The sequence below is a fragment of the Rosa rugosa genome, chromosome 7 (genome assembly GCF_958449725.1).
Source record: "Rosa rugosa chromosome 7, drRosRugo1.1, whole genome shotgun sequence".
Lineage (NCBI taxonomy): Eukaryota > Viridiplantae > Streptophyta > Magnoliopsida > Rosales > Rosaceae > Rosa > Rosa rugosa.
The window spans coordinates 15,172,936-15,186,913 of NC_084826.1; the positions used below are offsets into that span (position 1 = coordinate 15,172,936).

Sequence of the window (13,978 nt, forward strand, 5' to 3'; positions counted from 1 at the left end):
GTTTAGGAACAAATTGAGACTCTGGAGTAGACCTTAAAGTCGTTTCTGGGGTGCTAGAAGTCGCTGGGTTCGAATCAGTTCGTTTTCGGGATTGCTGTTGCAGCTTCAATCCTCCTACAGAATCCTTCTCTGCTGATTCATTAATTTCTGGGTTCCTCTGTTCGACTTCTTCTTTTTGCTCTTCTTTTTGAATATCTCCTGGGCTATGAACTTTAATATCAACTTCTTTTCCACTCCTCAACGTGATCACAGCTTTCATAGGCTCATGTTTCTCAAATTGACCCCTTGGATTAGCAAGAGTTTGTGACAAGACCCGCCCCGAATTCCACCCTGGAATCCGAAGTGGCCCTGCGGGACCCACCTTTAAAGGAGATTTACCAAAAATTTCGGCATAACCTCCCTTAAAAAATGGATAACCCAAAATCCTGCGGAAAACAAAATTCACTTCTAATAATCCAACCACAAACTCCTGGAGCCACCCTGCTCCCAAATTCCACAATCCCATCTCAAAGCTAACAACATCACACATAATTTCCGAAAGGTATAAGTTACTACAATCACCAAAGTTAGGTCATAGACCTCAAATATAATTCATACAAGTTTGGGTCACATATCCCTTAGTAATCAGAGCATTCTAGAAATATAAGTTTAACATAGAGTACAGTAGGCTAAATGAATAACCTACAAAATATGATGACGGAAGCGGATGCGGTCACTATGGCTCACTCCCGAACGCCGAGCAGCAACACTGAAAACTGGGCATTTGAAACCGAAGGGCCCAGGGGAAAGTACATAAAAACGTTAGCGTGAGTGGACAAAAATTAACAAATATAAACCAAATGGATTTTATACCTTCCCACATTTTTCGATATATATATATAAAATCCGGATGCATGCAACATTTATAAAACACTTAAGAAAATAATTCAAAAAACATTGAACTCCAGAAAACCGACTAGCCCCGCTAGTCACGACAGTAGAGTAAAAGATTGAAATTTCAATACTCGAAAATATAAGTCCAGCCCCGCTGGTTAAGAAAACTCAGACTAGTCCCCGCTAGTCAAAAATAGTATAAGTAGGGGAAGATGATAGCCATACGAATAAGCCACGCAGGCTTGGTTGGGTGATAGCCTCCCAGGCTAAAGAACTCCCATAACTCCCGTAATATACCCTTACGCCACTAAGTGTAGCGATAGGATACTGGGCTACAGAATTACTGTCACAGAGACAGTAATCTGCGCCACAAAGGCGGAAGGGCTACGGTGATCCCATCACCGCGCCACAAAGGCGGAAAATCAATGCTAGCATGATAAAATCACCCCTCAGTATGGCACAGGGTAACATAACCGAAAATCCAGTAAATCCAAAATACATAAGGCTTCCCCCATCTCTCGTAAAAGAATTTCCAACGACGTGTCCCACACGCCAAGAATATCTCAAATCAATAGCAAAAATGCGAGAAATAATAATAAATCATAATCTCCATAATTCGAAACAAAACCAATTCCAAAATCATCATCAAGGCATTCCCAATGCCAAAATCCGAAATTCGATAAATAAATAAGAAAGATCAATAAATTAACGGCGTGTCCCACACCAAAAATAAACTCATATTTAAAAAAAATAAATAAGAAATAATTCCATCGAAATCCCATTTCGAAAATCTTTTAGAAATCGATGAATGAAATTAAATATGAAACTCCGGAAATCAACATAAATCACAAACTCGAATCCGAGCATAACGAATTAATATCCGAAATTCATGACCGAGGTAAATCATAATCCATCTCAGAAAATCATTATTGAAAGCCAATCGAGGAGATAAACCAATAATCAAATTCCGGAAACAAACAATATGCTTGAAAAGTAATATGATAATTAAATAAAGAATTAATTCAAGAAATAAACGCATGCATCATTATTTAAAACAAAAGTCCACTCACAATATATGCTCAATCCTGACGTCGCTCGGTATTTTCCTCGTATGGAGACTCCTCTCGTCCTGTACGAATAACATTCATAAATATATATTTACAGGACGGAAATTAACTTTATGATAATTAGAAATTGAAATTCAAAACGTCCCCCTTCAAAATCCAACTTCTCAATTCACATCGAATCCATCCGTAATTCTCCAATAATATTCATTCATCGATATATAAATTCTAAAGTGAATTCGAAAGAATTTCGGCGATCGAATTCACGTGAATCAATAATCAACAATTCATGCTCAATCGTAACTTCCTCCAATTTCCATCAAACTTCATGTATAAGCTTCCAATATCATTAAAGAATTTATGGAACTAAAACGGTAATTAAAATGTAGTTCTACGCGCCACCACGCGCTACCTACAGTGGCGGCGCGTGGGGACCACGCGCCGGCGGCGACCTTCTCCGATGACCACCAAATTCCGGCAACAACATCATCTCAACAGACCCAAACAACTTCTCAACTACAACATTGATCAATTTTACCTCTAAGTGGCCGAATCGATCCGGTGAAGGAAAGCCCCGAAGCTTCAAGAACCCTAGAAATGAAAAATCGTCAATTCAACCTCTACAATGCAAATTGGAACGAACTACCTTAGGGGAAATGATCACCATCAAAAACCAAACCTTCGATGGGAATATGGCGGCCGGAGGTGGCCGGAATGGCTGGAAACCGGCGAAATCCCAAAACTGCAGCCGGAGCAATCTTGCTTCGATCCGGACTTCCACGGCCAAAACTCCACAATCCAAGGTCACTAATGTCAAGATCGGGTTGAGGCGCTCCTGTGGTGACCGGTTGCACGCCGGTTGGTGGCCGGAAAGTGAAGAATCGAAGGGGAAGAGGAGAACCCGAAGGGAAAGGGGAAGAATCGGGGGAGAGGAGAGAGAAGGAGGGGTGGGTTTCCGGTTTTGGAAACCTACCCGGGTAACTTTCCATTTTTATTCAATTTTTACCATGAACAGTAACTTCCGCATTTTAAGCTATAACTTTCACATACGAACTCCGATTTTTACGTACCATATATGCACGCGCTCGGTTTAACGTCCTCTACAACTTTCATGAAGGAAATTTTCTCAAATTAATAACTCATAAAAAGTCAATTTTTAACCCCCTCCTAAACGTTAAAATTTAAAATCGTGAACGGTAACCAATAAGAATTTCGTGTAACTCGGTAAAAAGACATATCAGGTGTGGGGTGTAACAGTTTGGCTAGGTAAATGCCCTTGTTCTCTGGCAGTGGCAATCTGTCCAACTTGAACTTCTAGCTTAGAAATAGCTTGAGATTAAACTTGCTGCTCTTTCTTGGTCTCTTGAATAGCTTGAAGCATCTGAGCATTGGCCTTTTGAAATTCCATCTGATTTTGTGCAAGTTGCTGCATGGTTTCTTCAAGAGATGGTTTCTTTTGTTCAATTGGCCCTTGATAATTTTGCATGGGAGGATTCCTTGGCATCTGCACTTGATTATTGTCGCTATAAGAGAAATTGGGATGTTGTCTCCAACCTGGATTATAGGTATTTGAAAAAGGATCATTCATAGGCCTTCTATAATTATTCACCATGTTGACTTGCTCATCTTGGAAGAAATTTTCGGAACACGCCTCGGTGGTATGTGCAATACTTGAACACAAAGCACATGTCTCCCTTGCAGCCTTATTTAACATAGGAGTAAGGCTCTTCATTTGTCTTGCCAAGGTTGCAACTTGCTCTTCGAACTTAGTACTTGCACTAACCTCATATAGTCCTCCTCTTTTAGGCACTGTTGTATAAGGATCATATTGCTGCGAATTTTCACATATAGTCTCAAAAGCTTGAATTGCCTCATCTGCCGTCTTTCCCATCAAGCTTCCACCAACTGTAGCATCCACCATACTTCTACTTTGGGAGTTCAAACCTCTGTAGAAAAATTGAGCCTTTTGGGGTTTAGAAAATCCATGATGAGGACACTTCAAGAACAAATCCTTATAACGCTCCCAACTCTCATAAAAAGGTTCTCCTTCGGGTTGAGAGAAACCAAAAATTTATGCTTAGAGAGCATTGGTTTTCTTAGCTGGGAAGAATTTCAACAAGAAATTTTTAACCAAATCTTCCCAAGTATTGATGGAACCAGGGGGAAGAGAGCTTAGCCACTTTCTTGCCTTGTCTTTCAATGAAAAAGGAAAAAGCCTTAAACGGATCTGCTCATCTGATATCTCATACCGAAAAGTTCCACATATGTCTTTGAATTCTTCCACATGGAGATAAGGATCTTCATTCGTCTTCCCATAAAAGTTAGGCAAGCTCTGGATTGTTGCTGGTCTAATCTCAAAACGCACTCCTGCAGGAATAGGAGCTACAACAATACAAGATGATGTTGTGAGTGCAGTAGAAGCAGTGAACTCCTTCAATGCTTTTGTTTCATCTCCTGCCATTGGAACCGCAACTTGTGCTTGAGTTCTTGCTTGCCTTAAAAGTCTTCTACGAGTTCGTTCAATCTCCGGATCGTAGACAATGAGAGCTAAATTCTGGGATCGACGACCTTGCATAAACACAATTCAAACCTACAAGAAAAACAAACAAAAATAATAATAAGTAAAAGAAAAGAAAAACTAAAAACTATACAAAAATTAAGTATGGCACAACTGACAAATCAAATTGAATTAAGTCAGTCCCCGGCAACGACGCCAAAAACTTGTTGTCAATTTTAATTTAGTACTCGCAAGTGTACAAATCAATTGTAGAATAAATGTGCAAGCACGAGGTCATTCCCTCAAGGACTGATTGAAACAATTTTGTTATGACAAATGTGCTATACTTAAGTGAAACAAACTGATTTTTTTTATAAGGTGGTTGAGTTTTAAACAGAAAATTTAAGAAAGAAAAACTAAAAGTAAAGACAAGAATGAGCAATGAGATTCTTTAGAGTTTAAGAACAGATTATGAAGATGCTAAAGCATTGAATCCACCACCTAATACTTCTAACCTATTTCCCAGTTGATAACAATTGAATTCCCTTGATTTCATGCTAAAGATTTCCGTACATAAGCCTTATTGATCCCAGACATATGCCAAGTTCTTCTAACCTATGAATTCCAACTTATTGATCCAATATAGAACTCAAGTAGCCAAACTATAATTTACTCCACATAATGATCAAGTTCAAGCAAACATGTTCAACTCCATTAAGCACAAAAGAACTAGGAAATCATGCAAACAAGAATATCGACTATGATCAAGCACTTGTATTCTCAATTCACAACTCTCTAATCACAAGATTGAATTATCTTTTGGCACCCTAGAAAACATCTACTCATTGATCAAGCATCATGTTCTCCAACCAAATAACTCATAAACAAAACCTAAGTCTTATTGATCCCGAGCAAAGATTTTGAATAAAAGTTCTATTGAAACGGTGATTAAGAGTTTAACATAGAAATCAGAAATTCAATCACAAATCAACTAAACAAATAGAATAGTCATACTAGGGGCTTCATCTCAGCTCTAGCTTAGAAGTTTACCAATCCATAACTATGAAAAGCATGACTAGAATCAAAGAAATCATGAAACAGACAATGGAAGAATTGAGGAACTCGGGTCAGCGATGGTGAGAGCTTCTCTTCTCCTTGTTCTCTGCAGAATATGCTGTGTCTTGCGTCTCTAGGCGTGCTAGGTTTTCTGCCCTGTATCTCTCTTTCCAAATCCTACTTGACTTTGGGCTTCTTAGGTCTTCTAGTCCAACTTGGAATAGATTTCTTCTCTCCAAAGCAACGCAGGGTTATTAAAGTCAATGCAAAAAATTACTCCAAATATGTCAAACATGTTCAGCCTTGTTCCATTCAAGTGCTAAGAGCAATGGACTTGGGCTTCACAAATCAGATTCCGAAAAGATATGCAAAATCCTTCAGAATCTGCCTTCCCGAACTAGGTTCACTTAAATCATCATAACTTCCTCCTGAAGAATGCGAATCCACTTCCGTAAAATTCATCAGAAAGCTAACATCCGTATCTTTCCAATGGTGTAAGACTCGCCAGCTAGTTTCTTGTGAGAAGGTACCGTTTAATACTTGAAGTTGACGCAAAATAGAGACAATTCTGGAAAATCAGGATGGCCAGCATCCTTTCAATCCTGCGTGACTCTAAGCTCCAAATCTTTCTTTTCTCCAATTTAACCTACAAAACACAAACACAAAGTAAAAGACTCAAAAATGACAAGAACTAAGCCTAAAATCCTATATTTAAGGGTATAAAAATGTATGAAATTTTGAGTTATCAGAAGCGTTCGACGCTCTACTTTCAAGATTCTCTCGGGCACGCCATATCTCAGCGTTACCCCTGTTGCCAGCTGGGCCAACTCGTTTGCGAGGAATGTGCTCAAGATCCACGTCACCAAACTGGTCCAACAGTTCTAGTGTCCTGTTTAAATAAGGGACCAGCGCGAAGCTAACACATCTGAACTTTTCTAGCAGCTGATTGATGACCAGGAGAGAATCTCCAAGTATTTGTACGTCTCTGACTCCCATTTCCAGCAGTACTTCTAGGCCTATCATTAAGGCCTCATATTCAGCCTGGTTGTTGGTACATTGAAACTCCAACTAGAATGAGTACAAAAAGTGATCTCCAACCGGATTCTCCAGTGCGATTCCTGCTCCGGCCATGGTATCTATTCGGGAACCATCAAAGTACAATACCCACGGTTGTAAGATGACCGCTGCCTGGCCATCGGTGAAAGGTTCAGAGCAATGTATATGACATGCCTTTCCCCATAAATTTGCCGCGACCTCTAGCTCGCGAAGCTCTGGAGCGTCCAGCATGGGATGATGTGCTAGAAAATCCACGATGGCTTGACCCTTCATAGCCTTTTGAGGCACATATTGTAAAGAAAATTCTGAAAGAGCCGAGATCCATTTGCCAATTCGGCCCCTAAGAATGGGCTGCGACAACATATATTTGACCAGATCGATCTGAGCGATTATGCATGTAGTAAATGACAACATGTAGTGGCGCAGCTTACATGCAGAGAAGTATAACGTTAAACATAGCTTTTCCATTTGTGTGTACCTGGTTTCGCAATCTGTTAACATTCTGCTAAGGTAGAAGATGGCATGCTCCACTCCCGCTTCGTCGTTTTGTGCCAGCAGGCTGCCTATTGAAGCTTCCGCCACTGAGATTTAGAGTTTGAGCGGTTGGTTTAGTTTCAGAGGAACGAGAACTGGTGGATTGGTTAGGTAGGCCTTTATGCTATCAAAGGCCTCTTGATGCTTCACTTCCCACACAAATTATGTTTGTCCTTGCAGCTTTAGTAGAGCAGAAAAAGGTTGAATCTTGCTGGCGGAATTGGAAATAAACCGTCGTAGGAAATTGATTTTTCCCAACAACCTTTGCAACTCCTTCTTTGTTCGCGGCGGCGAGGCATTGATAACTGCTTTAGCTTTATCTTCTGATACCTCAATGCCTCTCTGATACCTCAATGCCTCTCTAATGTACAATGAATCCCAAAAAATCACCTGCTTGAACCCCAAACACACATTTCGCAGGGTTCATCTTTGTTCGCAAATCCGCAATGTGATTACACCGCTGCTTGGATTTAATGACTACGTCATCTATATAAACCTCTAAAATCTTCCCTAAGATGTCATGGAAGATTAGGTTCATTGCTCGCTGGTACGTGGCTCCTGTGTTCTTCAAACCAAAAGACATGACCATGTATTCGAAAACTCCTGCAAAACCTGGGCATCTAAAAGCAGTTTTGTGTCTATCTTCTTCCGCCACTGGAATCTGATGGTAACCGGCAGTTCCGTCCATAAAGGAGAGAAGTTCATGACCAGCTACTGCGTCCACCAACATGTCTGTTACCGGCATGGAGTAAACGCCTTTGGGAGTGGCCTTATTGAGATCGCGGTAGTCGACGCACACCCTCATTTTGCCATTCTTCTTTCGAACTGGAACAACATTGGATAGCCACTGATTATACTTGGCTACCCTGATGATTCCTGACTTATGTATCTTTTCGACTTCCTCCTTAACCAACACCTGGGTTTCTGAGTTCATTCGCCTGGACTTCTGCTTCACCGGATTTTGATCTGGGATAGTCGGCAGTTTATGGCAGACCAAGTCAGGAGATAATCCGGGCATATCTTCATATTTCTCCGCGAAACAATCCTTATAATCCCGCAATAAATTAATCAGCCCCTGTTTTTCATCAGGCTCTAATTTTGCGCTTATTGCCACTTCCATTGGCTTCGCCTCACTGCCCAAATTTACCTTTTCTGTAGGATCTCTAACCTTGGGCGGTGTATCATCCAATGCTGCTGGAGCCAATCGGATAGGCTCTTCTTCCTCCTCCTGATCGGAGAATTCTTCGTCGATGTATTCCAATGTCGCTACTTGTGCATAGGCCTCTTTTTCGATCAAATATGAAGACAATCTATCATACAAAGAACGAAAGGTCGCTACCTGGAGATGGCACCGCATGTCCAGGCCTTTCGAGGTCGTTTTTTGCGACCGCGAGCCCCCATTGTGCCAATTCAGAGGCCGTCACCCTTGTGGGGCGGCCCTTATCATCAATACCAACGACCTGTAAAGGAGAGATTGGTTCTAGGTAGTACCTTGCGTCCACGTAGCTGGCGGACACCGAAAAAGGTCGCGGGTCTATTTTGGCAATTTCCGCCTTGTCCGCGACTCTGTCCCATATGATCAGCTCCTGATGAAGGGTGGATGGGACACAATAACTCCAGTGGATCCAGTCGCGGCCCAGAATTGCGCTATATGCCACATAGCAATCTGCAACAAAGAAAGCGTAAACCCCTTCTGCTGGACCCACCTTGACTTGTAGGAAAATCAAACCCAATGTTTTGGTTACAGTCCCCGCGAAGTTCTTTAGCGTAAGGGACGTGGATTGGATCTTCTCTTTCTTGATCCTTAGCAGATGCATGGTTTAGGTGGTCAAGACGTTGACTGCAGTGCCTGTGTCTACCATAATCTTGCTAACCTTGATGTCGTTCACTTCGGCAGTGATATACAATGGCCTCATGTGTTGCGCCATTGCTGGCGTTGGCTTGCTAAAACCCATGTCCTGGTCTCTCACATTGGTGTTTGCAGCCTCTGCTGCTTTGACCTCCTTCGGCGTGGGTTTCTTCGCGAGAGATGACGCTGCTGAGGTGATCTCGAACGTTCATTTGTCCAATCATTTATCATCCTCTGCTTGGCATTCCTGACCTGCCACTGGCAAGGCATATTTTGATGATAGGACATACACCATGTTACATGTAATGTCCAACATGTCTGCTTCTTCTGATTCCGCCGCGGGAGAGCTTAAGTCCACTTCTTCCGCGAACTTGCTTGCGATGTAAGCAGCCAGCGATCCTTATTTTTGGATCATACCTGTTCTTGCTGATCCGTCGCGGAGGTAAATTCCTTCTTGGGTGGGTCCTGCCTCTGCTTCACTGATAAAGCCCCTTCTGAGTTCGCAACCACTATGCTTTGAACCTTCTTAGGCCTCCACTGCACAATTACAGACCGATTGTCTTTGCCCCTCAGCCTATCAAAGATTGAAGGCTCGCTATCTCTTCCTTCGCGAGATATTCTTCGCCAAACATTGACTTTATGAGCTGGCAGCGATTCTCGCCTTGCGAGAGCTAGGGACTTCTCCTGACTGTCCTTCCGGCGAGCGCTGGTTTTTGAAGCCCGTTGCGACATCTTAGGACGCCGCTGGAAACCCGCGTGGCGATGAACCTTTCGAAGGTCGGTGCATCCACCTGTCTCTGGTATTCTTCTGGAGATCTCACTAACTGCGATGGTTTAATCAACCCCTGATCCAGCGCTTCCAAGGTTCGCTTTGCTTCTCCAAACCTCCGCTGGAGTTTTCTCTTCCTTGAAGAGCTCATCTCTACCGCCTTGTCCTTCTTCTGTGTATACCATCTTCCTTCTTTGACGGAGGACGTCGGCGCTGGGGGAATATAAGGTCTGGTCGTAACATCAGGCAGTTCGTTCGCCCTTTCTCCTTCTCTCGCAACCTTCAGCTTCTTGAACAAGTTAGAATCCTTTGGGGAATAAGTTCCTGACCCAGCGTGTGTTCTTGGGCTACCTGGCTGGAAGATTCTAAAATGTGCTAGTAACTTCATTGGCGGTAAGGAGCCAAAGCGAACAGTCCGTTCGTCCTCTTCATGCAACGCCTGGATATCACATTCCTCCTTGCACCGTGAGCATAGAATAATAGGTGGAGTCGTCTTAGATCTCGGCTCCGCGAACTGTTCCGTCACCTTTTCTAAGCCCTCAATGGTACGATCTAGGCTCCGCCTCTGTTGATCCTTTGTATCCCAAACCACGTCAACCATGTTGACTCCAATGTCTGGGAATGGATCCAAACTACCAGCGCCGCTGCTGTTGCTGGCGATTCAACCTGTAAGCTACCATTATTCAACCAGATCTGGATCTGATCCTTCAACCTGACACAGTCAGCTGTGTTATGATTCCACAAATTGTGGAGCTTACAGTATTTCTTTCCCCTAAGCTGATCTGGTTTGGGGAGTGGCCCGAAGTCGGTCTTCACCATCTTCGCATCGATCATCTCATCTAAGATCTCATGAGCTTTATTCGCATCATAGGTATAACTTGCGAATTCAGGTTTGGTGAAGACCACCGACTTGAGTTTCACCGGCTCTTTACACAGCTTCTGCTACTTTAGCGCTGATGCCTTCTTTCCGGTGAGCTTGAGTGCTGCTACTTCATCTTCCTCGGACTCTTCAGCCTCTGCCAGGCCGGATTCCTCACTCCTATAGTAAGGATCATAGGAACTTGATTGATGGCTGAGCGCAGCCACTGTTCGGCGTTTCCCTGAGATGTATGTCCCTTTCGAGGCATTTTTCATAGTGTCCATCTCCCTGAGCAAGTGCTCGAAACTTCCTACTTCTGTGATCAACTCCCCCATGGAGCTGAACATGCTTCCATGCAGCTTCTTGCGTTGGCGAGGCTCTAAGCCTTTGATTGCCAACTTCACCAGTTCTTTCTCTGGCAAAATCACGTTCAACTTCCCCTTTTGTATCTGGAAGCGCTGAAGGTATGTGACAGCAGATTCAGTTGGCTGCTGAGCCATATGAGTAAGTGAAGCCAGATCTACCTCAGGCTCGATAGTCCCGAAAGTTTCCTTGAACATCTTTTCCATCGCGGGCCAACTCGCAACTGATCCTGGTTGCAGCTTAGTGAACCAGGTGAAGGCAGCCCCCGACAAAGAAGTGGCGAAGATTTTACATTTCAGACTGTTATCGTTCTGGTATTGGCCACACTGTACTCGAAACCTAACCAAATGGGCCGCGGCACTTTCGACTTCTTCTCCCGAGAAAGTAGAGAACGTGATGTTCTTATATCCCCTAGGATAAGGTGAGTGCATAATGTACGGTGGGAAAGGCCCCTGATAGGCCTCCTCCAAGTTAGGCCTCTGGTTCGCGGCCCTAATCACCTCTTCTACCTCTTCTCTCCTATTGTACCCGGGATCCGGGGGCGGAGGAGGGACGTGGAATATTGTTTCACCAACTGACCGGATCAAGGGTGGCGCCTGTGATGTTTGACCAGTCCACGATATGCCGCCTACACGAGCCGTCTTGGGTTGGGCTGACGTCTGCAACGTAAGTCCTGCCTACACGATGACCTTCGCTGAACTTCCAGCCTGGTCAACCCCTAGAGATTCTTCGAATACGCACTCGTATCCATTGCTGTCGTATTAGGCAGCTATGACAGGCTCAAGGTCGATTCCCCTGGAGCTATTTAAAGTCCCACTTTTCTGCATGACAGTTGGTGCCTTATCGACTTTTTCACCGATCGTCAGAGTATTTGCCTTACTCCTGGCCGATGTGGTGGTTGTAGCCGAAATGTGGGTTTCCGCGCCGCTACCGATCACTTTGTCTCGAGCATTTGGCGGTACATACTTGCCAGATATGGGGGACTGACCTAAAGAGCCCAGAATGGCACTAGGATCTCCCAGTGTTTTATGTAGAACCTCTCTGGCCTGATCGAGGTCAGCCTTCTGCATGGCCACCTGGGTCGCGACATTGGATCCTTCTTTGCGAATCGTCGCGACTTCTGAAGCGATGGTTTGACTCTGAGCACTTATCAGGTCCATGAGCTGCTCGTGGTTTCTTTTGCTTAGTTGCATCAAATCTCCGATGCTACTGCATGCTTGCAGCGCTTCTTGTTCGAGTCTCCGGACCGTGCTCGACAGGGCCCCATGACTTTGTTCTTGTTCATCGAGGTTTTTAAACATCTTTTCATAAAAAGAATCATTATTCTTTCGAAAAACCTCGAGCTTTTGTTCCACGCTCGCATTCTCTGGAAGGGGGATGGGTATGAAACCCATTGCTTGCCACTCGTCGCTAACTAAATCGGTGGTAGCGGTCGGGTTTTGTTCTTCGCCGGTTGCCATCTCGGGGGATGGGGAATTAAGAGCAAATTTTTGACTTACTTGCTCTTCAGAAAGACCACGACAATTCACACAGCGGTGTGGCTTGTAGCTGGAGGTCCTGTGTTTCGGGCAGTTGACGTAAACCTTTTGAGATAAGGGTTTGTTCTTGACTTCCCAATGGCAGCGATCGCAAAGAAACGCTATGCAGTAGGTCCCACTGGGCGTGCCAAAATGTTTGGCTCCAGTTTTGTTGCAGCTGGTCAACAATCTCTTTTCTGCGCGGGCGTGCCAGCACCGTTTGGGTGCGGTCGTCGGGGGTGTCCCTTGACCTGACTTCTTTTGAGCGATTGTGGACGAGGAGAGCACCAACCTCATCGCGGGATTCTTTGTGCCTCGTGGTGAGGACTTTTGCTAAGCTTCTTCAAAATCACACAATCGATACTCGACGTCGTAGATCGAGCAGAGCGAAAATCATTGGGAAGTGGGGAGAACTTGCTAAAGCGTGACTTTAGCTTGGCTGGTTTGCGAGGGCATTACCCTTGCTTGGCTGGTTCCGTAACCGTTGTGGTCGCGGTACTACAGTCGGCTCCCGAGAAGACTAGGACCGAAGCACGTTGACAGAGGGTTTGGTGGCACTGACAGTCGGCTCCTGAGGATTCTGGGACTGGAGTGTGGTCACCGGTAAGAGAAGAAGAAGGGTTTCTCTGGAAAGGCTTGGATGATCATAGAGATTGATTGATGAATTGTGTCTGTTACTTCGTCGTAGCCTCTATATATAGGCTGCCAGGCCAAAGTGGTTGACTTTAAACAAATCATGATGGAGCACTAATGGAATTATAGAGCATTAATGGAATTATGGAGCACTAATGGAATCATGGAGCACTAATGGAATCATGATGGTTAGATTGAATGCTTCCCCACGTTCATGCTTTTGGGTTCAAACAGGTGGATTCTCTCTATTTAGGTTAGTGTTGGCGGCGGAGGCGCGGTGGTTTAAAGCTGCGGCGGTTGGCGAGAGTTTTTGGCAAATTCTGTGGGACCCTTGCTTCATTGGGCTAGGGTTTCTATTGGGTTATGTTAGAATGGGGTGGGCTTTGTTGTTTTCGGCCCATTAGAAATTTAGGATTTTATTTTTATTTTATTTTTGGTCATTATTCCTCTTTTCTATAAGGGGAATATGACTATGTTTGCTTTTGTTCAGAGAAAAGTTCGCAAAGAAAATAAAAGTCCTGATGTAAAATTTACAAATCTTCGGGATTCTTGTTTTCTTTGTTTTAGGCTTATTCCTAAAAGGTGGGTGTACACACTACAAAAAAGAATTCATTTAGCTTCACCATTTAGCGTCGGCGTGAGAATGCCGTCGCCATTGATCTAAAATTCGCTACGGCAAATGTGGCGTCGCAAAGAGAAAAATTATTTGCCACGGCATGGCGTTGCCGTCGCATAAATATGCCCTCAATGACTACGGCATATTCTTTCCGTCGCCAAATTTCTTTAATTTTAGCTACGGTAATACGTGCCGTCGTGTATTTTCATTTTATTCATTTTGTTTTGTTTTATTTTTTGACATTTGGGTGGATATAGGTGCCAAAATTAAACATGTTGGCAAGTTTTTAGGT

At 43.8% G+C, this 13,978-nt stretch overlaps 1 long non-coding RNA gene and 1 other non-coding gene across 2 annotated transcripts; one reads left to right on the plus strand and one right to left on the minus strand.

Annotated features, from left to right (window-relative positions):
* Positions 1–509: 509 nt before the first annotated feature.
* LOC133720311 (uncharacterized) lies at positions 510–2,011 on the minus strand. The gene is made up of 2 exons (XR_009851802.1): positions 1,944–2,011; positions 510–755 (listed from the first exon to the last, which is right to left on the minus strand). It is a non-coding gene; the product is annotated as an uncharacterized LOC133720311 (long non-coding RNA).
* Positions 2,012–3,916: 1,905 nt separating this feature from the next.
* LOC133724044 (small nucleolar RNA R71) lies at positions 3,917–4,023 on the plus strand. Its single transcript, XR_009853459.1, has one exon. It is a non-coding gene; the product is annotated as a small nucleolar RNA R71 (small nucleolar RNA).
* The last annotated feature ends 9,955 nt before the right edge of the window (positions 4,024–13,978 follow it).